Source organism: Eumetopias jubatus, unplaced genomic scaffold (genome assembly GCF_037043125.1).
Source record: "Eumetopias jubatus isolate StellerSeaLion01/CBP00866 unplaced genomic scaffold, mEumJub1_p1.0 scaffold_9, whole genome shotgun sequence".
NCBI classification, from domain to species: Eukaryota; Metazoa; Chordata; class Mammalia; order Carnivora; family Otariidae; genus Eumetopias; species Eumetopias jubatus.
Genome location: NW_028274815.1, coordinates 42598459 through 42623173, shown reverse-complemented (window position 1 = coordinate 42623173; position 24715 = coordinate 42598459). Strand labels below are relative to the sequence as shown.

Below are 24715 nucleotides of genomic sequence, written 5' to 3'. Positions count from 1 at the left end.
AGAGTCCACTGTATGCAGGCCACATCTCATAGTTATCCTCTCCATGAAGACTTCTAGTTATCAACAGACATAGTTATCCTTTATACATTAACTTCTTCTGTCTTATATTTTTCATACCTGGTCCATCTGGTTCACCATGTCAATAATTCTCTAATCTCTATCTTTTTTTTTTTTTTTGGTTTTTTGAGAGACAGAGTACACACAAGGGCAGGCAGGGGAGGGGGTAAGGGCAGAGGTAGACAGAGAAGATCATAAGCTGGGCATGGAGCCCAAGGTGGGGTTCCATCTCACAACCCTGAGATCATGACCTGAGCCAAAACCAAGAGCTGGATGCTTAACCAACTGAGCCACCCAGGTGCTCCTCTAATCAATGTTTATAACTTCCTTGCCACTATGTTAATTCCTTGTCCTCTTCTAGCATTCTGGTTGCACCCAGTTATTACTTATTCATACTTTGGTTGGGTTTTGATGTTCCCTTAGGTCTTTATGAGTTTATTGCCACTTCAGGCTTGATTTCCTATTTTAAGTAGACATTAACATTATCCAGAAAGCACTCCATATTTTAGTTTGTTTTAGAGTAGAATGAGACATTTATAGTATTGAGGGAAAAACAAAACAAGTAAACAAACAAAAAACCTAGAATTTTGTACTCTGTGAAGTTATCCTTCAAAAGTAAAGGAGAAAAAAAAGACTTTTTTTTACACAGACAAAATTGAGGGAATTTGTTGCTAGTAGACATGCTTTGCAAGAAATGTTAAAAAGTTCCTCAAAGAGAAGGAAAATAATATAGGTCAGATACTCAAGCCTATACCAAAAAGAAGGAAGAACATTGGAAAACGAACAAGTGAGGGTAAAATAAGAACATTAATTTTTCTTATTCTTAATTGATCTAACATAAAATTTGTTCACAATAATAACAACAATGTATTTATTTGTACATGTTTATATATCCTTGTATATGTAAGCTTACGTATGCTTATGGATAATTGAAATGAATGACATCAATGATACAAGGGACAGAAGGAAAGAATTAAAATCCTTTGTTATTATCAGGTACCTACAGTGTTATCTGAAAGTGTACTTGGGTTGTTTGTAAATATATATTTCAAACTTTAGGGAAAACACTCAGAAAGTTTTAAAAAAAGGAAGTACAATTGCTAAACTAAGAAAGGAGAGAAAAACAAATCATATACAAGTATCAAAATCACAAAAGAGTGGAAAAAAATAGGAACAAAAAAAGAGTGCTAAGGAATACAAAACAGTAACAAATATGGTACATATTAGTCCAAGTATATAAATAATCACTTTGAATTATAATGGTCTGAATGCACTAATTAAAACAGAGATTGCTAGAATGGATTAAAAAATATCTGTTGTCTACAAGAAACAGAATTTAAATATAAAAACACATAAATTCAAAGTAAATGCATGGATAAAGATATTCCATGCTAACAATTTTTTTTCTAAAATGCTAGAGTAACTATATTAACCTCAAATAGAACTTAATTCAGAATTCTTAATATGTATGTGCCTAACAATACAACATCAAAGGAGCTGAGGCAAAAATAAAACTGCAAAGAGAAATTGGTAAATCTACTCTCTGGTTTAGAGACTTCAACACCTCTCTATTATAAATGGACAGATCTAGCAGGCAGAAAATCAGTAAGGACACAATTGAACCCAACACCATTAGTCAACTGGATATAATTGACATCTATGGACTACTTCACCCAACAGTAACAAAATACACAGTCTTCTCAGGTTCACATGGAACATTTACCAATATAGACCTAATTCTGGGTCATCAAAAACACATCAATAAAACACCAATTTAAAGATATATATGCACCCAATATTTACTGCAGGATTCTTTACAATAGCCAAGAAATGGAAGCAACCGAAGTGTACATCAATAGATGAATGGATAAAGAAAATGTGGTGTGTATACACCATGGAATATTCCTCAGGAATAAAAAAAGAATGAAATGTTTCCATTTGCAAAAACATACTTAGACCTAGAGGGTATTATGCTAAGTGATATAGGTCAGGCAAAGACAAATACCATATGATTTCACTTCTATCTGGAATTGAAAAAACAAAATAAATGAATAAACCAAACAAAATAGAAACAGAGTCGTTGGGGAAGGGTTGGGGGCAGGCAAAATAGGTGAAAGGGATTAAGAAGTACAAATTTACAATTATAAATAAGTCATGGGGGTATAATGCATACCATAGGGAATATATATAGTCAGTAATGTAATGACTTGGAAACTTAGATGGTAACTAGACTTATTGTGGGGAGCATTTCATAATGTATAAAAATATTGAATCACTATGATCTGCACCTGAAACTAATAAGATTTGTATGTCAATTATACTTTGATTTAAAAAAACTCAATAAATTTAAAATAAAAGAAATCATACAATACCTACTCTCAGACCACAATGGATTTAATTATAAATTAATATCAGAGTGATGCAGAAAAGTTCCAAAATAATTTGAGATTAAATAACATACTTCAAAATAACACATGGTTAAAGAAAAAATATCTCAAGAGCAATTAAAATATTTTTAACTAAATGTAAATTTAGTTACTTGATTTTTTCAATAGATGCATTAAAAATGCATTTGATAAAATTGAACATGCATTCATGATTTTAAAAATCTCAGCAAACTAGGAATAGAATGGAGTTTCTTCAGCTTGAAGAAGACATTTGCAAAGAATCTATAGATGACATCATACTTAGTGAGAAATTCAACGTTTTCTCACTAAGATCAGAAACAAGGAAAAATATCCCTTCTCACCACTTGTTTTCAACATCGTACTGGAAGTCCAATATAATGCCATAAGACAAGACAAGGACTACAGATTGGGAAGGAAGAAATAAAACTGTATTTGTTCTCAGATGATATAATTGTCTATATAAGAAATGTTGATTCCATTGGAAATTTCCCCTTTCTTACCTTCTTTATGTCTTTCAACGTAGCTGTTAGAAGCAATATTTTACTAGAGTATTATATTTGCAATAAATATTAAGAGAGAATAAAGTGTTTCTTCTGGGTAGGACACAGTTAGCCAAACTTCCTTATTTTCTATCTGGTGAAACAGGCCTAGAGAGGAAAGTGACAAATCCATCTATTTATGAGGCTGGCCCTAAGGGACCATGCGGAGAGAAACCAGAGAAATAATTTTTCTTGCAATACATTTAGTAACCATGGAATATTATTATATCATTTTCCTCCATGCAAGTTATCCACTTGTCAAATGGACACCTTTGTCATAGCACCCAAAGGAGAAAGCCCATTTTTTTGCTGTGGAATTTTGACATTTCTTAGGTCTTTAATTTCACTTAAAACAATCTACAGATATTAATCTACTTTCCAATTTCTTGAAGGTTCGTTCTGAGGTGAGATAGTTCTTTCTCTGGGAAGACAGCATACTTGTGAGGAAAAAAAAATACATTCGATAACCAAAACACAGGAGTGACAGTCTACTTGTAAGAGTAGATAAACACAAGGGCTTAGAGACTTAATGATCTTGTTAATTCTCTCCCCTCCACTTGCTCTGATTACTTTATGCTTATTTTAATCTAATCATAAAGTCCATGATTGTGTACACTATTCAATTTTTTTAGACAATGAGGCAAAACCTAAATACATATGTATTGATTAAGAGATTTGTTATCCTTATCTGATGATTGACATTGTAGACAATGATAAAATACAGAAGAATTTAAGATTATTCAGAGGGTGGTAAGATTAGCTACTTTTCTGTTTACCTGAATGGAGTGGATATTGGTCTCCTTTGGTTTCTAAGTTCCTTGAGAGGGCAAATAGTGGAGTATACAGACAGAAGAACCAGAAACATGGAGTTTTTAAGTAGACTCACAGCCATTCAGGACTATGCTTTGTCTCTGAAATCTCACAGCTTTCTATGCCATTTATGAAGGTTTCCAAATATGGAAGGGTTGAATCCAATTACAGAATAAATTCAGATATTGATGAACATGCTGTTGGGTTGAGAAGAGAGGCCCAGGTCCACAGTAAATCCTTTGAAGCTAGTTGTGAAAACTAAAGTACAGGCAGACATTCCTCCATCCAAATATGAGTTGTTTTCTTACCAGATGACAGATAATCAAATACCAATCACTCCTTTAGTTTGCAAACAATGTAAACTAATTTGGGTCAATATAATTTTGGTTATTTACACATTTATTTAGTCACAAAAGGGCAGAGTAATAACCTATATTCTGTTATCAGCACTGAGCTGACAAAAATGAAATAGTCCCAAGTGTTTGGGGAAAGTTGGTAAAAAGTTGAAATGTGGGGAGATATGCTACCAGGCAGATGGGTTTCTGTGACAGAATATTGCTTGAATGTGTATAGGTCACACAACAAGCATGGAGATGTGTCTGTGATTGATAGATGAGCAAAAGAGGAAGGGAAAAGAGACTGAAGAAATTGCAGGAATCTCATTTCCTCTTCTCACTTTCTCTGCTTCCTCCTCAAGCAGTCAGTCCCTCAGTGGAGGAGCAAATGAAGAAATATGTTTGAGAGCTTCATGTGTTATATTTGTATGTATTATAATGTCTTAGATATTATAATGAATACACTAGGGAAGAACATTGTTATGGCCCACTATTAGTTTGAAATCTATCAACACTAGTAAGAGAATATATAAATGAAACAGAGTATATAGATGAAACAGGCAGAAGACTGTGTGAATGGTGGAAATAAAGAGCATACAGATTTAACTTGTAGAATAAGGCCTCCCTCTACCCCTACAAGGCCACACTATACATACCAGTACTGCACCTCTGCTTATAAATACTGGTTGTGAAAAACGTACACTGAATGTTTTGATCTAATTTAGATTAGATTTTTAATAATCATGTTTCAAATATAATGCTATATTTAAGCAGCTCAGTTATCAATCAGTGATAAAAGAGACAGGTCTTGGGGAACACTGTAGATGGTGCTAGGGTCCAAATACATGTGTTGCTCTCCTTTCACCTAATTCATATATTGAAGCCTATGCTTCAAAGTGATGGTTTTTAGGAGTGGGGCCTTTTTAGGTAATTACAGTTAGATTAGGTCATGAAGGTGGGGTCCTCATCATGGGATTAATGCCCTTAAAAGAAGAAGGGGGCAGAAGAGCTCACTCTCTCCAGAGCAGGGAAAGAGGAAAGGCCATGTGAGCATGTGGATGGAAACTGACCATCTACCAGCCAGGAAGCTGGCTCTCATTAGTCACTGAATCGGCCAGCACCTTAATGGTGTACAGCCTCCAGAACTGTAACAAATAAATGGTTTTTGCAGTTACTCAGGCTGTGGTAGCTTGTTACAGCTGTCCAAACTGACTAAATAAATGGACTTTGGAAAACAGAAACGAATTAACATGCAGTTTTTTATTTGTTCCATTACCTCTCCATCATCTAGGGTTTAACATCCTGTTCATCCTCAGTATTTCTTCTTTTAAAGCTTTTATTTATTTATTTGAGAGAGAGAGAGATGGGGGGAGGGGGCACAAGGACCAAGGGAGAAGATCTCAAGCAGACTCTGTGAATGCGGAGCCTGACACCGGGCTCAGACTCAGGACCTTGAGATCATAACCTGGGCTGATACCAAGAGTTGTATGCTTAACCAACTGAGCCACCCAGGCACCCCCATCCTCAATATTTAGTATGGACAGAATACACAGAAAATTTTGTGTTAGTGATATTGTGAGGGGAAATGGTGTGGCAGCATTAAAGTAAACTTTGAAGAATGTATGGAATCGTAATTAAAGTATAAGGGCAGAAACAGAATTAAAATAATGTACATTAAAATAAATTGGGCTCTGAACATTTACAAATAAGAACTGAAACATTAGTTGGGGATATAGCCACAAAAACTGATACATTATAAAATATAAAGAGATAATTAGGAATAATAACATCGTTCATTCAGGATGGTGGCTACCATTTTTTTTTCTTTTAGCTGAATGGTCTCTTGATAATTTTTTACAGATACAAAAAAATCACCAAAATACAAACAGTTGTAATTTCTAGATGGTAATATATGAAGCACATTTTCATTTTCTATTTATATTCTTCAGTGTTAAAAAAATCTAAAATTTTGATCTCATATTTTAATAATTAGAAATGAATAAATAACTTAATCAGGCTTTTAGTCTGATCACACATCTAGGTTTTCTGCTTTCAGGATCACCTTTCATCCCATACATCAAAGTAATTTAGGTTTGAATAGTTCTTAGATATCTGCAATTTGTCTTATTGCTTCCTTGAGGGTAGAGGCAAAGACAATGCTTTATTCTTGCTTGTATTCTCTGCGGTCAACATTCACTAACTGATAAATACAGGAATGAATAATTACATATATTGATGCTTTCATTTCCCTAATCCAAAAGCCTGAATTTATTTCACACTGCTCCCAGATTATAAAGTCCATACTTTCCAAAGACCATATATTTTCTTGCTAGATATCCACTCCCTGGTTAAACTTAAATTTTATTCAGGTAATGGTGATCAGTTCGTACTCTGGTACATTTGTATTTTAATCCTGTTGGGAACATTCTACAAGATAGTGATGCTAGCCTGTCTCAAAAGATGTTATGGAATCTTCTCAAAATATAAATTCTTACACACAAAATCCCATCCCAATACAGTCCCAACACTGGAAAGACAGTCCCAAAAAGGAAACTTGTTTCTAGGTATGGAAAACCAATATATATACTAAGTTGTTCCTAGTTTGTAAGACGTAGGAAGAGAAGAAATTTTTAGCTAAAGCATGTATCTGACGATTCAGAAAAGCTAAAATCTAGGCTCAATGCAGGGATTTATATATGTGGTCCTCTGTCTTTCACCTTCAGCAAAGCTGGCTTTGTTTTCCTTCCAAATGTGTTCAAGAAACCAAGCAGCAGATTTCATCAGGCAGCTTCCAACGTCCTGGTGGAAACTCATTATTCACGTGCAAGCCTGTCTAAGACAGATGTCCATAGCCATAGCTAAGAAGCTGCCCAAATCTGATATTTGGCTATTTCCATAATTTTCCCCCAAAATGCATTTTAAAGTTGATTTCTGACTTTATAAGAATAATAAAGCCCTTCACTGAATACATTTTTCTTTCTTTTACTTCTTCAAATTTCAGTCTGTAAAATAGGGGAACAACAGGACTTAACTGCTTACTATGGAAATAATAAATGTGTACAAGTTGGTATGGGCCAGGAAAAGTAGTCAAGACTAGCTATCATAAACATACATTCCCTCCTTTTATGTTTTCCTGAATCTCAAGATTCCTTGTCTTTTTCCTGAAAATCATTACGTGTCCTCAGGTGTCTTGCCTAACTAGCCAACTCACTCATTGTCCTACCCTCCATAAGAACATGCCCATTCCTAAAATTATTCCACCTCCCAAAACTATAATTTTTTTTTATCAGTTTAGGTTTTAGCCATTTTTTTGGAGAACAATATTTAATCAGTACTGAACTAACATCTCAACAATTAATTTGTAACCTGTTTTAGGAACATCTACATGTCTAAGGGAAAAAAGTTATGTGATATACAAAGATCTATTAAAATATTAGATTTTTGGGGGGGCACCTGGGTGGCTCAGTTGGTTGAGCATCCGACTCTTGGTTTTGGCTCAGGTTTGCACTCAGCGGGGAGTCTACTAGAGATTCTCTCTCTCCTTCTCCCTCTACCAGTCCCCACTGCACTCTCTCAAATAAATAAATACATTTTTAAAAAAATAATAAAATGTTAGGTATTTTCACATAGCAGTATACATTCTAGAAATCTGGTAAATGAAATATTTATATATTTTTTAGGTTCATGCAAGTATAAATAAATAAATAAATAAATATTTCAGGACTGTTTATAATATTGAAATAAAACACATAATTGTCCAGGAATAACTAAATAGATTTCAACACGTAGTACAATGTACAGTTATACAAAATTATGTAGAATTATGCAGCAGTTAACAATTATGCTTATTAATAGTTTGGATGTTCATTAAAAATTAACATTTCGGGGTGCCTGGGTGGCTCAGTTGGTTAAGCGACTGCCTTCGGCTCAGGTCATGATCCTGGAGTCCCGGGATCGAGTCCCACATCGGGCTCCCTGCTCAGCAGGGAGTCTGCTTCTCCCTCTGACCCTCTTCCCTCTCGTGCTCTCTATCTCTCATTCTCTCTCTCTCAAATAAATAAATAAAATCTTTAAAAAAAAAAATTAACATTTCATCTTCAGGATGCTAAAATGTATTAATAAGCTTATAAATAAATATAACCCTTCATATATGTATTTATATGAGACGTAGAAAATTTATAATTCCATAAATAGTAATAATATATTCTGTGAGTATGGATTATTTTTCATACTGATACTAAACCCACTTTCCAACTTTTTTTCAGGAAAATGTATATTCTCATTATATGCTCTAATAGAATTTTATTTTCCAAAAAAGCAGCATATATTATAATAGAAAGTGAGTACAATGTGGAAAATAATATGCATATAATCCATAAGATTTTAGCAAATATGTTTTTGTATATTCTATAAAAAGATACATCAAAAGGTAATTATAACAAAAAAAGAACATAACGAATGCTATTTTATAACCAGCTTTATTAATTTGATAGTTTAGTAAAATTTCCTGCATTTCCTTAACACTTACACCCCAGAGACTTAGGTAATTTATATATTAAAGTCTGAACACTACCAGACTAGTAGATTTCCAATAAACATTTGTTGATTTAAAAAAAAAAGAAAAAGAAAGGAAAGGTTTCTCTAGGAATAAATTCTCAAAGAGGGATTGACAAGCCAAAGGACATGCTTTTAGGGCTAACTTTTAGGGCTCTTGTTTTATGTTGCACTCTTTTCACTAGAAATATCAAATAATATTTGGGTTAGCCACAGCCGAAAGTTCCCTCTTGTCTGACCAAGTGCAAACACTAGATGATACCATAACAACAGCCACAGAAACAAAAGAAACAATAATCATGGTAATTTTTTTTAATTTGACATAAATGCTAGTTACTTATTGGTTTAAGTTATATTTGTTTTATTAGTTATAAATATGGGTATTTTTTCACTTGTATATTACCCCTATTTTTTTATTTAGTGAATTTCCTTCTATCTCTTACTAATTTTATATTAGAGTTTACATTTTTCATACTAATTTTCAATATTTTTTGGTGGATGAGAATGTAGTTTGAGGATAACATTTTTAAAGATAGCCATGCTCATTTGTTTATGTATTGTCTAGGGCTACTTTTGTTCTACAACCATAGAGTAGAGTAGTTATGACAGAACATTATAACCCATAGATGGAAAATGTTGTTCAGCACCTGTCAGATACAAGTTAAATATAAAAGGGAAAAAGTATACACACACACACACATTATAAAATTATGTTATTTTTCATCTTTAAGTGTTTCATTCAACTTATTCTTTGATATCATATTCTTGTGCTTTAAGTATTTTTTAAACATTTCTTTAGATCTGTTGTGTTGGAAATAAATTCTCTAAATTTTGTCTACGAAGTTTTTTTTTAATTTCACATCATTTTTTTTATCAAGACTTTATGTTTTTAGAGCAATTTTAATTTTGTAGCAAAATTGAGAGGTAAGTACAGAGATTTCCCCTATATCCCCTGGTGCCATGCATGCATAGATTCCCTACATCATCAATATCCCCTACATAATAGTATGTTTGTTACAAGTAATATATTGACACACTGTAATGATCCAAAGTCTAGTTTACATCATGGTTTGCTGTTGGCCTTGTATATTCTGTGGGTTTGCACAAATATATAATGACATGTATGCATCATTATGGTATCATATATTTTTATAGCCCTTAAAATCCTGTTCTCTGCCTCTCTATGCCTCTCTCCTCCTCAGACCTGATGTTTTAAATCTTTCTATAGTTATGCCTTTTCCAGAATGTCATAAATTTGGAATCATATAGTATATAGCCTTTTCCAGGTTGGCTTCTTTGACTTAGGAATACGCTTTTAAGTTTCCTCCATATCATTTTATGGGTTTGATAGCTCATTTCTTTTTATTTTATTTTTTTAATATTTTATTTATTTATTTGACAGAGAGAGAGACAGCAAGAGAGGGAACACAAGCAGGAGAGGGAGAAGCAGGCTTCCTGCTGAGCAGAGAGCCCGATGTGGGGCTCGATCCCAGGACCCTAGGATCATGACTTGAGCCGAAGGCAGATGCTTAATGACTGAGCCGCCCAGGCACCCAGCTCATTTCTTTTTAGTGATGAATAATATTTCATCGTTTGGATGTACATACCATTTCCTGACTGAAGGACATCTTGGTTGCTTCCAAGTTTTAACAATTATGAATAAAGCTGCCATGAATGTTTATGTGCAGGTTTTTGTGTTGGCATAAGTTCTCAACTGTTTGGGTAAATACCTAGGAGGGCTGTTGCTGGATCCTATGGTGATAGTGTGTTTAGTTTTGTAAGAAACTGCCAAACTGTCTTCCACAGTGGCTATACCGTTTTGCATTCCCACGAGCACTAAATGGGAGTTTCCATTGCTCCAGATCCTCACCAGCATTTGATGTTAGTGTTCTGGCATTTGGCCATTCTAGTAGGTTGTAGTGATATCTTGTTATTGTGTTAATTTGAATTTCCCTGATAAACTATGTTGTGGAACATCTTTTCGTATGCTGTTTTGCCATGTGTATATCTTACTTAGTGTGGTGTCTGAAGGTCTTTCATCTGTTTAATTTTTTTTTTCTTGTTTGGTTTTAAGAGTTCTTTGTATATATTGGACAATAATCTTTTATGAAATTTGGCAAATATTTTCTCCCAGTCTGAGGCGTCTGCTCATTCTCTTGATGTTGTCTTTCATAGAACATAAGTTTTTAAACTTTAATGAAGCCTAGCTAATCAATTTTTTTCAGGGATCATGCCTTTAGTGTTTTATCTAAAAAGTCACCACCAAGGTCATCTAGGTTTTCTCCCGTGTTATACTGAAGGAATTTATACTTCTGTATTTCATATTTAGGTCTGTGGTCCATTTTCGAGTTAGTTTTTGTGGAGAGTGTAAGGTTTGGTTCTAGATTCTTTTTTCTTTTTCTTTTTCTTTTTTTTTTGCATGTAGATGTCCAGTTATTCCAGCACCATTAGTTCAAGACTATCTTTGCTCTATTATATTGTTTTTGCTCCTTTGTCAGAGATCAGTTGACCATATTTTGGGGAGTCTATTTCTGGGCTCCCTAGTACATTCCATTGATTTCTTTGTCCATTCTTTCACCAATACCACACACTGTCTTGATTACCAAGGCACTATAATATGTTCTGAAGCATGGTAGTGTCAGTTCTCCAACTTCATTCCTTTCCTTCAATATTATGTTGGCCCTTCAGGCTCTTTTGCCTCTTTATATAAACTTTATCAGTTTGTTGATATTCGCAATATAATTTGCTGGGATTTTTATGGGAATTGCATTGAATCTATAGATCAAGTTGAGAAGAATTGGCATTGTAGTAATATTGAGACTTCCTATTCATAAACATGACATATTTATCAATTTATTTAGTCCTTTAATTTCATTCACCAGAGTCTTGTAGTTTTCTCTATCTTGTACATATTTTGCCAGAATTAAACCTAAGCATTTGCTATTTTTGGCTGTTTATGCAAATGGTATTGTGTCATTAATTTGAATTTACATTTTTCTTGTTCCTGGTACCTAGAAAATCCATTGACTTTTATATATTAACTTTGAATTAAAAATACTTGTAATTTGTCTTAAGATTTATACTTTCATTGATGTGTTATTTAGACGTGTGTTGTTTAATCTCCGTGCATTTTGCGATTTTCCAGCTATCTTTCTCCTACTGATTTCCAGTTTAATTCATTTGTGGGCTGAGAATAAACATTGTATTATTTCTATTATCTTAAATGTGTTAAGGTGTTTTATGGCCCAGAATGTGGTCTATATTGGTAAATGCTCCATATGAACTTGAGAAGAATTTATATTCTTCTGTTGTTGGATGAAGTACTTTATACATGCCAATTATATCCAGTTGATTGATGGTGTTGTTGAGTTCAACTATGTTCTGACGGATTTTCTACCTGCCAGATCTGTCCATGTGTGATAGAGGAGTATTGAATTCTCTAACTTAGATATGGATTCATCTGTTTCTCTTTGAAGTTCCATTAGTTTTTGCGTCATGTGTTTTGATGGGCTACTATTAGAGCATGTACACAGTTGGGACTGTTATGTCTCCCTATAGAATAAACTTTTATCGATATGTAATGCCTCATCTTTATCCATGATAATATTTTAGCTCTGAATTCTGTTCTATTTGAAATTAATATAGCTACTCTAGTTTATCTTTTTTTTAAAAAAAAATTAGTATTAGCATAGTGTATCTTTATCCATGCATTTGCTTTTTAATTCATATGGGTCATTATATTTCAATTGGGTTTCTTATAAACACTATATGGATAGGTCTTATTTTGTGATGGATTCCAAAAATCTGTCTTTTAATTGGTACATTTAGGCCATTGACATTCCAAGTGATTATTGATGTAATTGGATGGATATCTACTGTATTTCTTACTGTTTTCTATTTGTTGCCCTTGTTTTCATTGTTATTTTTGTCTTCCATTATCTTTTCTGACTTCTGTGGTTTTAAGTATACATTTTATTATTCCATTATTCTCTCCTTTCTTAGCATGTCACTTATAAATTGATCCTTGAACAATAGGGGGGTTAGAGGTGCCACACCCCCACCCCTCTCCTGCACAATCAAAAATTCACATATAACCTTTGACTCCCCCAAAACAACTACAAATAGTCTGCTATTGACTGGAAACCTAGGTTATGATAACATAAATAGTCCATTAACACATATTTTGTATGTTATATGTATTATATACTATATTCTTACAATAAAGTTAACTAGAAAAAGAAAATGTTTTTAAGGAAATCATAAGGAACAAAAATACATTTGCAGTACTGTAAAATATCCATGTATAAGTGGACCTGCTCAGTTCAAACCCACGTTGTTCAAGGGTCAACTGTACTTGGTGTTTTTTATTCGTTTTGCTTTTTCTGTTATTGTTGTTAACTCTTTACTGGGGACAGGAAGTAGTTTTTATTGGTAAGTAAAGATCGAGCAGTGCTGATGACTTCAGGAATGCAGGGCCTGCCACTTCTCTAAGGCCGTGAGTAGAAGGTATTTGACCCCACAGCCAACCAAAAGGAGCTGCTTTTCAGCTACCATGTATTCAAATCCATCCATGTTAAATTTGGCAAGTCTTACTTCTTGGAGATGTGGGTCTTCTAGCAGCCAGGTAACTTGAATTTGGCCCTGGATAGGGCCTCAATCCTTGTTTTGTGGTCTGGAACTGATGGATCTGATGACTTGGCCAATGTGGATCCTGGCCACTGTGCCCTGAGGCCAGTGGCACTCCACATACCTGTCTGGGGCCTGGACTGGGGACAACTTCAGACATAAATGTCCAATGGAAAGGTTTATCTCCTCGTTCTTAGGGCAATCTATATGCGCAACAGACTATGTATACTACTGAGGAAGCTGCTGTTTGCAGTCATTACACATCTGGGAAAAGAGCGTGGTTAGCCTAATTGGCTGTAGGTTTTGTTGTTGTTTTGTTTTGTTGTTGTTTTTTATTTTTTTTAGTGTTTGTCCTAGAGTTTGCAATATACATTTTACAGACTAATCCAAGTCCACTTTGAAATAATGCAATACACATCATAGGCAGTGTGAGTACTGTATAATAACAAAATAATCCTAACTGCTCCTCCTGTCCCTTGTATTGTTATTGTCATTCATTTCACTTATGCATAAACTTATGTAATCAAACACATTTTTGATATGATAATTAACACACTGTTTTCTGATCACTTAATGATAAGAAAAACAATTTTTCATTTTTATTTTAGCTATTAATTCTTTGACACTATTCCTTTCTTTACATTGATCCAAGTTTCTGAACTACTTATTTTTTTCCTTCTCTAAAGAATTTATTTTAACATTTCTTGCAAGGTGGGTTTACTGGCAAAAAGTTCCCTCAATCCGTCTGAGAAAATTTCTCCTTTATTTCTTTTTCACTTTTGAAGAATCATTTCTAGGTTGGTAGTCTTTTTTTTCCTATACTTTAGTTATTGAGTACAACTCTCATATGTGATCCACTATAGGAAAGGTGTTTATTTTTCCCCTTTGGCATTTTTTCAGGATTCTTTCTATATATCTGATTTCCTGTAGTTTGAAATGAAATTCCCAGGTATAGTTTTCGAGGAGCATTTAGCCTGCTTAATACTCTGAGATTCCTGGGTCTATGGTTTTGTGTTTTTTATTATTTGGGGGAACTCTGACATTATCATTTTGCATATTCTGTTTTTTAGGGTTTTTTTTTTGTTTTGTTTTGTTTTCTTCTTCTGGTAGTCGCATTATGTGTATATTACACATTTTGTATTTGTCCAATAGTCCTTGCTCTTTTGTTTTATTTTATTTTTCAATCTTTGTTCTCTTTGCTTTGGGTTTTTGATATATCCTCTAGCTCAGAGATTCTTTCTTTAACCATATCCTGTGTTCTAAAAAGCCCATCAAAGGAAGCAAACCATCAGAGACTCTTAACAATAGAGAACAAAATGAGGGCTGATGGAGGGGAGGCGGGCAGTGGGTGGGCTAAATGGGTGATGAGTATTAAGAAGGGCACTTATTATGTTGAGCACCTGGTATTGTATGTAAATGATGAATCACTAAATTCTATTCCTGAAAACTTTATTACCCTACATATTAACTCACTAGAATTTAAATAAAAAATTGAAACAAGCAAACAAAAAAGGCATTCTCATGGTTGTTTTATCCACCTGTTTTTAATTGAAGTATAGTTAACACACATTATATTAATTTCAAGTGTATACCATAGCAATTCAACATTTGTATACATTATGGAATGCTCACCACAAAGTATAGTTACATGTCACCATACAAAGTTATTACAATAATACTGACTATATTTCCTATGCTATATTTTACATTCCTTTGACTTATTTTCTAACTGGAACTTTGTATGTCTTAGTCTCCTTCACCGATTTTGCCTATCCCTCTGCCTCTCTCCCCTCTGACAACCACCAGTTTGTTGTCTAAATTTATGAGTCTACTTTTTTTTTTTTTTTTTTTTTAGTTTCCACATACAAGTGAAACCATACTGTATTTGTCTTTCTCTGGCTAACTTATTTCACTTAGCATAATACCCTTTAAGGTCAATCCATGTTGTTGCAATTGGCAAGATTTCTTTCTTTTTTTATGTCTGAGTAATATTCCTGTGTGTGTGTGTGTGTGTGTGTGTGTGTGTATCTATCAGTGGACACTTGGGTTCATCTATCAGTGGACACTTGGGTTGCTTCCATATCTTGGTTATTGTAAATAATGCTGCAATCTATTATGTTTCTATACACTAGTGACAAACTAGCAAAAGAGAAATTTAAAAAACAATTCCATTTGCAAAATTGCATCAAAAAATACCCAGGATTAAATTTAACCAAGGAAGTGAAAGACTTGTACTCTGAAACTTGTAAGACATTGATGAAAAAAAATTAAGTATGTTACAAATAAATGGAAAGATATTTCACAGTTGTTTTAAATTCTTGGTCTGATAATTCCAACATTTCTGCTGTGTCTGTTTCTTATGCTTGTTCTATCTCTTCAAATAGAGCTTCTTTGTTTTTTACCTTTCAGTATACCTTGTAATTTTGCTTCTTGATAGTGGGACATGATATACTGGATAAAGGAACTGCTGTAAATAGGTCTTCAGAAATATGGTGTGAGGTATGGTGGGAGGGTAAGTGATCTATGGTGCTATGATTTGGTTTCTGTCTATTGGTGAGTCTATGCCTTTGGACTATGTACTTCACAAGTGTTTTTCAGTGTTTTTTTTGTTTTTGTTTGTTTGTTTTGCTTACTTGTTTTGTCTCCATTAGGTGAGATAGGATGGCTAAAGAGGGTAGGAATTGGATATTTCCCTTTTGCCAGGTCAGTTGGGCTGTGATAATACCACAGGGAGTTAGGCTCTAGTTAATTGGTTTCTCCTGAGGGCAGGTCTTGTTAAGAACACACTGCTGTTCAGTATTTCAGAATGCTTCCTTTTCACTTCTCTCTGCTAGATCTGAAGGGGATTTCCTCAGCTCTCTATTGTGAGAAACTGAGCTTCTGGAGGTAAACCTCACAAAATTCTTGTCCTCCCCACACTGCCTGGGTCCCCTGGAAGTTTCAGCTCTCAGTTGTCCACCCTGAGACTCCAGCAATTCGTCAATTACAGTTCTGATGTTGCTGCTCTGGCATTGGTTCTCACAGAAAGCTCTACTGTGAGTCTCTGCTCAGGTAAGCCCCACAACTCCTTATATTCACCTGGCTGTCTCTCCAATCTTGAGGGCAGTATTTTGCCCTATGTCCTCTCTTCTTGAGCACACAAGAAGAGTTATTAATTTTTCAGTCTGTTCAACTTTTTACTTGTTAGTACAGAGTGGTGACTTCCAAGTTTTTTACATGTGGAACCGGAAAATGGATTCCATTTTTTTTCATATAATAAACTTTTTATTTGAGAGTAGTTTGACATTTATGGAAAAGTTACAAAGATATTTCAGAGTTCCCAGGTACACCATAGCCAGTTTCTCCTGTATTAACATTTTTCATTAATATGGTATATTTAAAAATATATATATGACATATTTTTCACAGTATCAATGCATTATTGTTATACCAAGTCCATTCTTTATTCACATTTCCTCAGTTTTTCTAAATGTTCTTTTACTGCTCTAGGATCACATCCAAGATAACTATTACATTTATTCATCATCTGTAGGCTTCTACTAGCTATAAGAGTTCATCTGTCTGACTTTCTTGTTCTTGATGACCTTGACAATTGTGAGAAGTACTGGCCAGGTATTTTGTAGAATGTTTCTTGTTTGAAGGTTTCTCATGATTGCACAGGGGTAATGCATTCATGGGAGTCAGACCACAGAGGTAATGTGCCATTCTCACAATTTCATATCAAGGATATATATTCTTATTATGACTCATTACTATTGATGTTAACCTTGATAGAGAGTTGGATTATCTACATAAATTATTTTGATTATTTATCCACAAGTGTTTCACCTATCTTTCCCCATTTATTTATTTAATCATGTGCTTATGCCAGTATTCATGAATTTGTATTTTATATTTTGTGTTATAATCCAGTAATTATTTTTTTTTTGCTCATATCATCCCAGCTTTGTCCACTGGGAGCTCTTTTAGTTGATTCTTATGTGTCCTTTAATATGCCCATACTCCCATTTGTGTACGTATGTTTAGCACTTTCCTACTTTCTGGCATTATAAAACTCATATCGTTCTTGTCCTAGTCCTAGAATTCCAAGGAACTCTAGTTTCTTTTAATGGAGAATGGTGTTAGAAATTAAGAACTGGGCATTAGGTGTGCTCTCGTTTTATATATTTATTTGGGGGGGATTGGTTTAGTTTTTCCCCTATGGATCCCATAATTTCATTCTGTGCTCATTTTCTTCATTTTCAAATACATTTTTTAGAAGTTCCTTGAGTTTGTTGGCGCTAGATTTTAACATCCTTAGCCTTTGTTTATTTTTAAGTGATTTTATCTTTTCATCAATCTTGAAAAAATAATTATAAAAATATATATTTTACTTATTTCATGACATAATCATTTTATACATGAAATTTGCCACTTCTTTTACAATTACGTATTTCTTAATTGAATAACATTAGGTAATTCTATAGCTTACATTGTTTTGAAGTGTAGTTGAACTATTTGATTCTAGAAGACTTTAAGGTAAAGATATTTTTTTCATTGTCCAACTCATGTTATGAAAGGTATTTCTCAATCACCTGAGACTAAAATCAAGTTACCTAGAAAGGAATAAACTCAGAAGAGCATCATATTTCTTCTCCTTCATGTTTGAACATTTTGGACATACATAACAAGGACTGTGATAATTTGAAATGAGAGGATGTTGACCTATGAATTCTCTTTCCAACCATAGTCATCTCCATGGGTCATGATCCATGCTCTCTCCTCTCCCCTCTTCTCATCTCATATTTACTTCAGCATTCCAACTGCAGTATACTGTATCTATGTAAAGTGTTTTAAGGACTTTTCAAAAGACCAATCGTTATATTCATTAGGCTGAGTTTTATGTATGGCTATGATTTAAATTGACTTAGTTATTGGGGCGCCTGGGTGGCTCAGTCGTTAAGCGTCTGCCTTCGGCTCAGGTCATGATCCCACGGTCCTGGGATTGAGCCCCGCATCAGGCTCCCTGCTCACTGGGAAGACTGCTTCTCCCTCTCCTTCTCCCCCTGCTTGTATTCCTGCTCTTGCTGTCTCTCTCTCTGTCAAATAAATAAAATCTTTTAAAAAAATTTAAAAAATAATAAAATAAATTGACTTAGTTATTAATTAATCTTCTAAATTACAAATGCTAAGTTTAGGTTTATATATCATGCCATTATACTGATTTGGTAAAAAAAATAAGATTGGGGTGATTATAGAGGCAAGAAATTAGTTCAGGTGAAAGATGAATCCTTGAAAAGGGAAACTGGGTTTTGTGCCATATTTTAAATTAATTTTTAAGGAAGAATTGTTAGAACTTATACCAGTACATGTAACTTGAGTGAGATGATAAAGACAAAGTAGAGAATCAGTCTAAATTAATCATTTGGCCCATGTGGGTTGGCTCTGGTTCCATTTAATGAGACAATAGAGAGAGGGATATACTAAACAATGCTAATGGAGATCTTTTTAGGCATCTAAATTGCAGTGTGTCTCTGTTCAGCAGGTATCCAAAGATATTAATCTTTCCCTTGTAAGACATATGAACAGAAGATAGATTTAGGAGTAATAAAGGTAGTGTTGGTTCTTGATGAGATAGCCTAGGAATACTAGATAGGGTTCTTCTACTTGATCAGAAAGGATAGCTTGATATGCTACCCAGTTAGACTAATTTTGGTGTGGGTTTATCTTTAGGTGATAAATTTCTCTGTATCAATCATCAGTTGATCTTAATGGCTGAAAGTAGTTATAAAAGTAAAATCTAAAATGAAGATGGAAGTCCTATTTTTTCTTCAACATTATCAGACTACTTGTCAATAATCTGTTGTTATATGACATGGAAGACTTTCTGACATAGAAGACTATTGGAGGTTATTAAAATTCTTAATACACATCAATTGTAAACAAATTTTGCACAGATTTTGCTCTTTAGAAAACAAAACTTTATCACACTGCCAGTGTATGTGAATTATAAAAGAATCTGGATTGCTTTGGAATATATAATGCCTGATGTTTGAGACTATCCCTCTCAAATCTTGAAATAGATATCTTCAGAAGACTTGGTCCAGATCAGTCTGGCAAGCAAGTCTCATGCTCAGGAAACCTTTCTCCACTGATACTTAGACATATTCTTACTTAAAATTTATGAAAAAGACTCATGTCTCAGACGTTTACTAATATTAGACATAGTTAAGTCTTTGCATTTCGAACCCCCACATCTTACTGTTTTTTTTTCCCTTTTTTTCTTTCTTTCTCGATCACTCTGTCTCTCAATCTGTCCCTCATAAAAGAAAAAAAAAGAAAACTTGAGCTCCACTTAAGTTCTGTGATACTGTAAAAACACTGAAATACAGCAGAAATGAACAGAATAGGAAATACTGATTATTCATCATTGGATGACAAAATGAGGCTGGAATTTCCTTTGCTTTTAGTTTAACAGTCCAATGGCCTATTTCTGAGGAAACAGACTATAGAGTTACTCCTGGTGATAAATATGATCTCATAGTCATAAAAATCAGAATAAGAATGTTTTAGTAGAATTAGATTTGTGTACTCTTATAAGATTATATATTAAGATACTTTATAAAAATATGAAGATATATAATCTTGAAAATTAGCTCATTTAATAGTTAAGCAATAAATGTTGATATTAGAGCTAACAGAAATCGTTTAACCTTACACCATATTGTGTGGTATCTGGGGACATGACTATGGAAACTCTTTCCTTCTTCTTTATACAGCTTTATGGAGTCATAAATATGAAAACCAAAACCCTCAGCATACTTCAGTATGTTTTTTCCAGCTCTGTTTTATTATGATGATGATTATTATTATTAGTTTGCTTGTTTCCTCTTCTCAGTAAAATAAACATGTCATTCAAACTACCAGTTATCAAAATCTTTACATTGAAAAGAGATAGTATTTTCCTTAGAAAAAAATATTTCATGAGGCTCAAATACTTTATATGGGATATAATTCTAGCTACTCTGATACTACAATTGGGAATGAGATCCTTGTCCAATTACCCACTCATTCTTCCTATGTTGTCCTCAGTATCACTAGAGCTTCATGGAACAATGTTTGAAAAGCGTTACCATATCACTATTTCTTATTTAATATAAAAAGAAAATAAGATTCAGTATGTGTGAAAAAACTAGAGGATATCAGGTATATTTACAAATACCTTTGCTTATGCTGTTCCTGTCAAAAGGATATTTTCATCTTATCTATTTCCATAAATATTTAATTATTGATAGACCTTCTGATAGTGATGGTAGGATATCTTGCTATTTCTTATATATGGTATAAAGAACACCACTACCACTCACAAAAATGCTTTGGATCTAAGTGTTTAAGGAGTTCCACCTTTGAAATACAAGTTGATTCAGGAAATGGTTCGTGGATCAGAAGTAACACTGAAATAGTTATAGGATCATGCAGGTTTGTCCTAAAAGGGTAAAGACTAAAGAGTGATAGATTTTTCACTTCACACACACACACACACACACACACACACACACACACACACCTGCCCAATTTACAAAACATTCAACTCTCTTCTTTCTCTATGGGTTGTTTCTTCTAATTTTGATAAACATACCCTTAATAAGACAATAAAGGACTAATTATCCTCAGAGTAAAGAGATAGCAGCAAGTTGTGGTGACTGAACCCATTGGAGCATGCATGTCCCATTGAAAGATGGTGGCAGCTATTTATCTCTCCTGGTTGTAACCACATTGGAATGGAGAGCTAGTTTTTGCCAGCTCCTCAGATATTTTCAAATCATATTGGAAATACAGATTTAATAGGAAATCCATAATGTTCATTAGCCAAAACATATTCATTTAACATTGCATAGGTCAACACTGTATAGGAGGAACACATTATGTCAATAAGCTAGATATGGCCTGTGAAATACTGCTTTGGAAATTTCTTTTAATTATATATATTTGACCATAGGCATTTAAGTAATTAATCCACTCAACAAATAGTGAACATAGTACCTGTCACCAATTGTTATAATTGGTTTGCACATATTTTTCATTGATTTTTCCAAAAAAACCTCTGTGATTAAATATTTTTCTTACCCTCACTTTAAAGGAGAAAAATTGGAGGCACAGGTAGTTAAGTGTTGTTCTGTTAGTATTAGAATGACTGTTACAAGAAACAAACAAAACATATATATTGGCTCCAATATAATAGAAGTTAATTCTCACATAAGTAAATTCCAAACAACTGTTCCAGTTACATAAACAGCTCCCTCCAAATGATGATTCAAGGGCCCAGTTTTCTCTCTAGTGGCTCATCTTCAAATCCTGACTTCCAAATTCATTTTGCATATCATCATCAAACTAGTAGACAGAGAAAGAGCATGGAAGAACATATGGAACAGGTTCCTATGATCCAGGCCAAGATCCAGTGTCAAGGAAGAAGAGAAAATTAATTAAATGAAAATATGACCATTTTCTATCATAGTCGGTTAGTATCTGAATCAGGAGATGAATCCAAATTAGCCATATCCAGATCATACACTCTCATTGTATGCTAGTTACTAAGATAGGGTCATATAGTAAACAGCACAGAGTTTTCAATCTGCAGAAAAGGCAAACAGTGGGGATAAATTTATAGGCATGGTGTGTGTGTGTGTTTGTGTGTGTGTATAAAATTATTCATGAGATGAGATCGGGACCTATGATATATATGATGAAACTGAAACATAAAGTGAGTTCAGAGGAAAAAAATGTGTTTCCTTTGTAAGTAAAATGGGAATATTATTGCCACAAGAAACAGCATTTGTGATAAATTCAATAGCACATAAAAAATAAATTTAGGAAGCTAATATAATTGGATTTGAAAGAACTAAAGAAGGGTAATAAGAAACAAGGCTATATAGAAGACAGGATGATGTAAGACTCATCATACGTTAATACTAAGGAAGTCAACATTCACCCTAAGGTCAACGAAAGCCATTAAATAATGCAGGAGAGAAATAAAGCATGCAAACATTTATTTTAATAAATGGAAGCCTGGAAAATGGCTTAAAAATTAAAAGAATGATGTGAAGCAAGCATTTAAGGGGCTTATGTGAGGTGAGAGGATAGGTGAAGAAGAGGGTCTATGATGCTTTGAATTAGGGGGTCATAGAGATGACAAGTAAATGGGATCAAATGATGTTTAGAAAATAATAGTGGCTTAGCTTACAGCATGGTTGGATGTGAGCAATGAGTCTGAATCATAACAATGCCCTTCAGGTTTCTGGAGTGAGCAAATGAATGAATTTTTTCATTTAATGCTGTCTATTCAAGAAAGAATGGAGAGTGGAGGGGAATATTATGAATGCAGCTTTCTATAGTTTATAATGATAAAATGGGAGTAATCAAAGCACCTACCTAATGAGATTGTTCTTAACATAGGAAGCATGCATTACAGTAAGAAAAAAAAAAACACATAAGAAATGTCATTCTTATTTTTTCTATGAATATGGGGTTTTTGGTTGTTTTTGTTTGTTTGTTTGTTTTCAATTTCAGTACCTACACCTCTAAGTGTTTTAGTTCTTAACCTTCTACTATTCACTCTCTACCCCTTCTTCCAGTGTGTGCATTGGTTCATGAACTGGCAAATTACTGGGACATTGGGGAAAACCCTCCTGTCAATGGCTCACAAAGATTACCAACAAGTGAACACTATCCTTTCTCCTCCATAATTTCATTCCAGTGTCCTCTATTTCTTCCCATGTCACATTTGGGATGTACGGGTATTTATGAGTCTGCCTAAAGTTCTCAAAACTTTAGGATCTATAATGTCATCCTCTAGGACCCCTTGGATCTCTCCCCATTCCTCTACCCAACTGGGATAAACTCTAATGGGAAGAACATGGCTGCCTCATTGCTCCAATTTCTATAAGATGCTTTATCAGGAACACCTCTTCAAGGCTTCTGTTTTCTTAAGTATTTAAAATTTTGTCAAAAAATATTTTTCACATGATAATGTGTATCCAGCCAATCTACAGTGAGAAATATAGATGACTAGGGTTTTTTTTTTAATGGAAGGGGAAAGAGTAAACATTTAATAAATGTAGTGGACTCATAGAAAATATCTAATAATTTCTAGATATTATAATATTGTAATTACTTCACTCATTTGAAAATGTAAACTAACAATTAGATTGATTGAGAGCTCTGAAGACAGTCCTGGGCTACATACAATGATATAGAAATTGCGAATATATGGATGGCTCAGTGAACATTGTAAATTGTTTAACCATCATCAGATTTCCCATTCAGACTTCCTACCATAGCGCCAATATAGTTTAGGTATCCATTCCTCCCCAAAAGGCCCATAGACCTCGGTGAAAATTGATCCATCTCTAGTTCCTGAGGAGGGTATTAATTAAACTGAACTTCTAAAGTAGTCAGGGCAATCTTATCCATTTTGCCCCAAGTAGATGTCAGAGTACAGAATTAAGAAAATCAACAAATAGCGTTGCTTAGAGAGGCTAATTGGTTCTGGGATATACATGTGACCTAAATTGGTTCAGTTGTACTGATTAGAAGAGATTTTTATTCCTTAATGGAGATATGCTGTCTCTTCCTTCCCTGCACATGAACACAATAGCAAATTTGCACAATTACTCTTTGTCATCTTTGTAACCATGAGAAAGCTAGCCTAAAGACAAAAAATGAGAAAATAATACAAACAGAGGTGCAACCCCTGGTCATAGACCTGGAGGTATCACTATTCCATTTTAAGACTTTCAGGTTTTGGCTTTTCCTATAATTAGTCAAAAAAATTTGTCCTAAAATAGATAGTAACTGAGGTCATCGGTGTATATCACATTGCATAAGGAGAACATGAAGAATTAAACAACAAAAATACAAACAAATCTAGCATGTTAGGTGAAGAGAACTATTCACTTTTGAGACAACTCTGAGGATGTATGACTCATTGAAGAAGCGTATGAACAATTGAAATTACAAAATTATAGGTGGGAAGTTAATGAAAATAATAATGTATGCAAATATATCCATTTTCCCTAAACATTAGCTAACATGACAATGACTCTGGAATTTTGGTAGCATCTATGTTTATTATAGCAATAATGCCTAAGTGCTCTGATACAGAAAACATAAATACCTTTTCGATAACTGCATAGTGTATCTCTTCCAGTACTTGTGCTGTCAAATATTACGACAGCAGTGTAATATTATTCTCAGAAAGGCAAAACAAAATAAAACATGACACTAATAATGTTATGTTTAATTCATGGTAATTTGATGTTCTTGTTTTTTACGATCAGAATAAAATCGCTTGTGTAAGATAATACATTTGATTCATTCTGTACCAAGTCTTCTTTATTATGAGGCTTAT

The 24715-nt window shown here is 33.9% G+C and overlaps 1 pseudogene; it reads right to left on the bottom strand.

The window, feature by feature from the left end:
- Positions 1 to 13506: 13506 nt before the first annotated feature.
- Positions 13507 to 13629, bottom strand: LOC114223522 (small nucleolar RNA SNORA70; annotated as a pseudogene).
- Positions 13630 to 24715: the final 11086 nt, after the last annotated feature.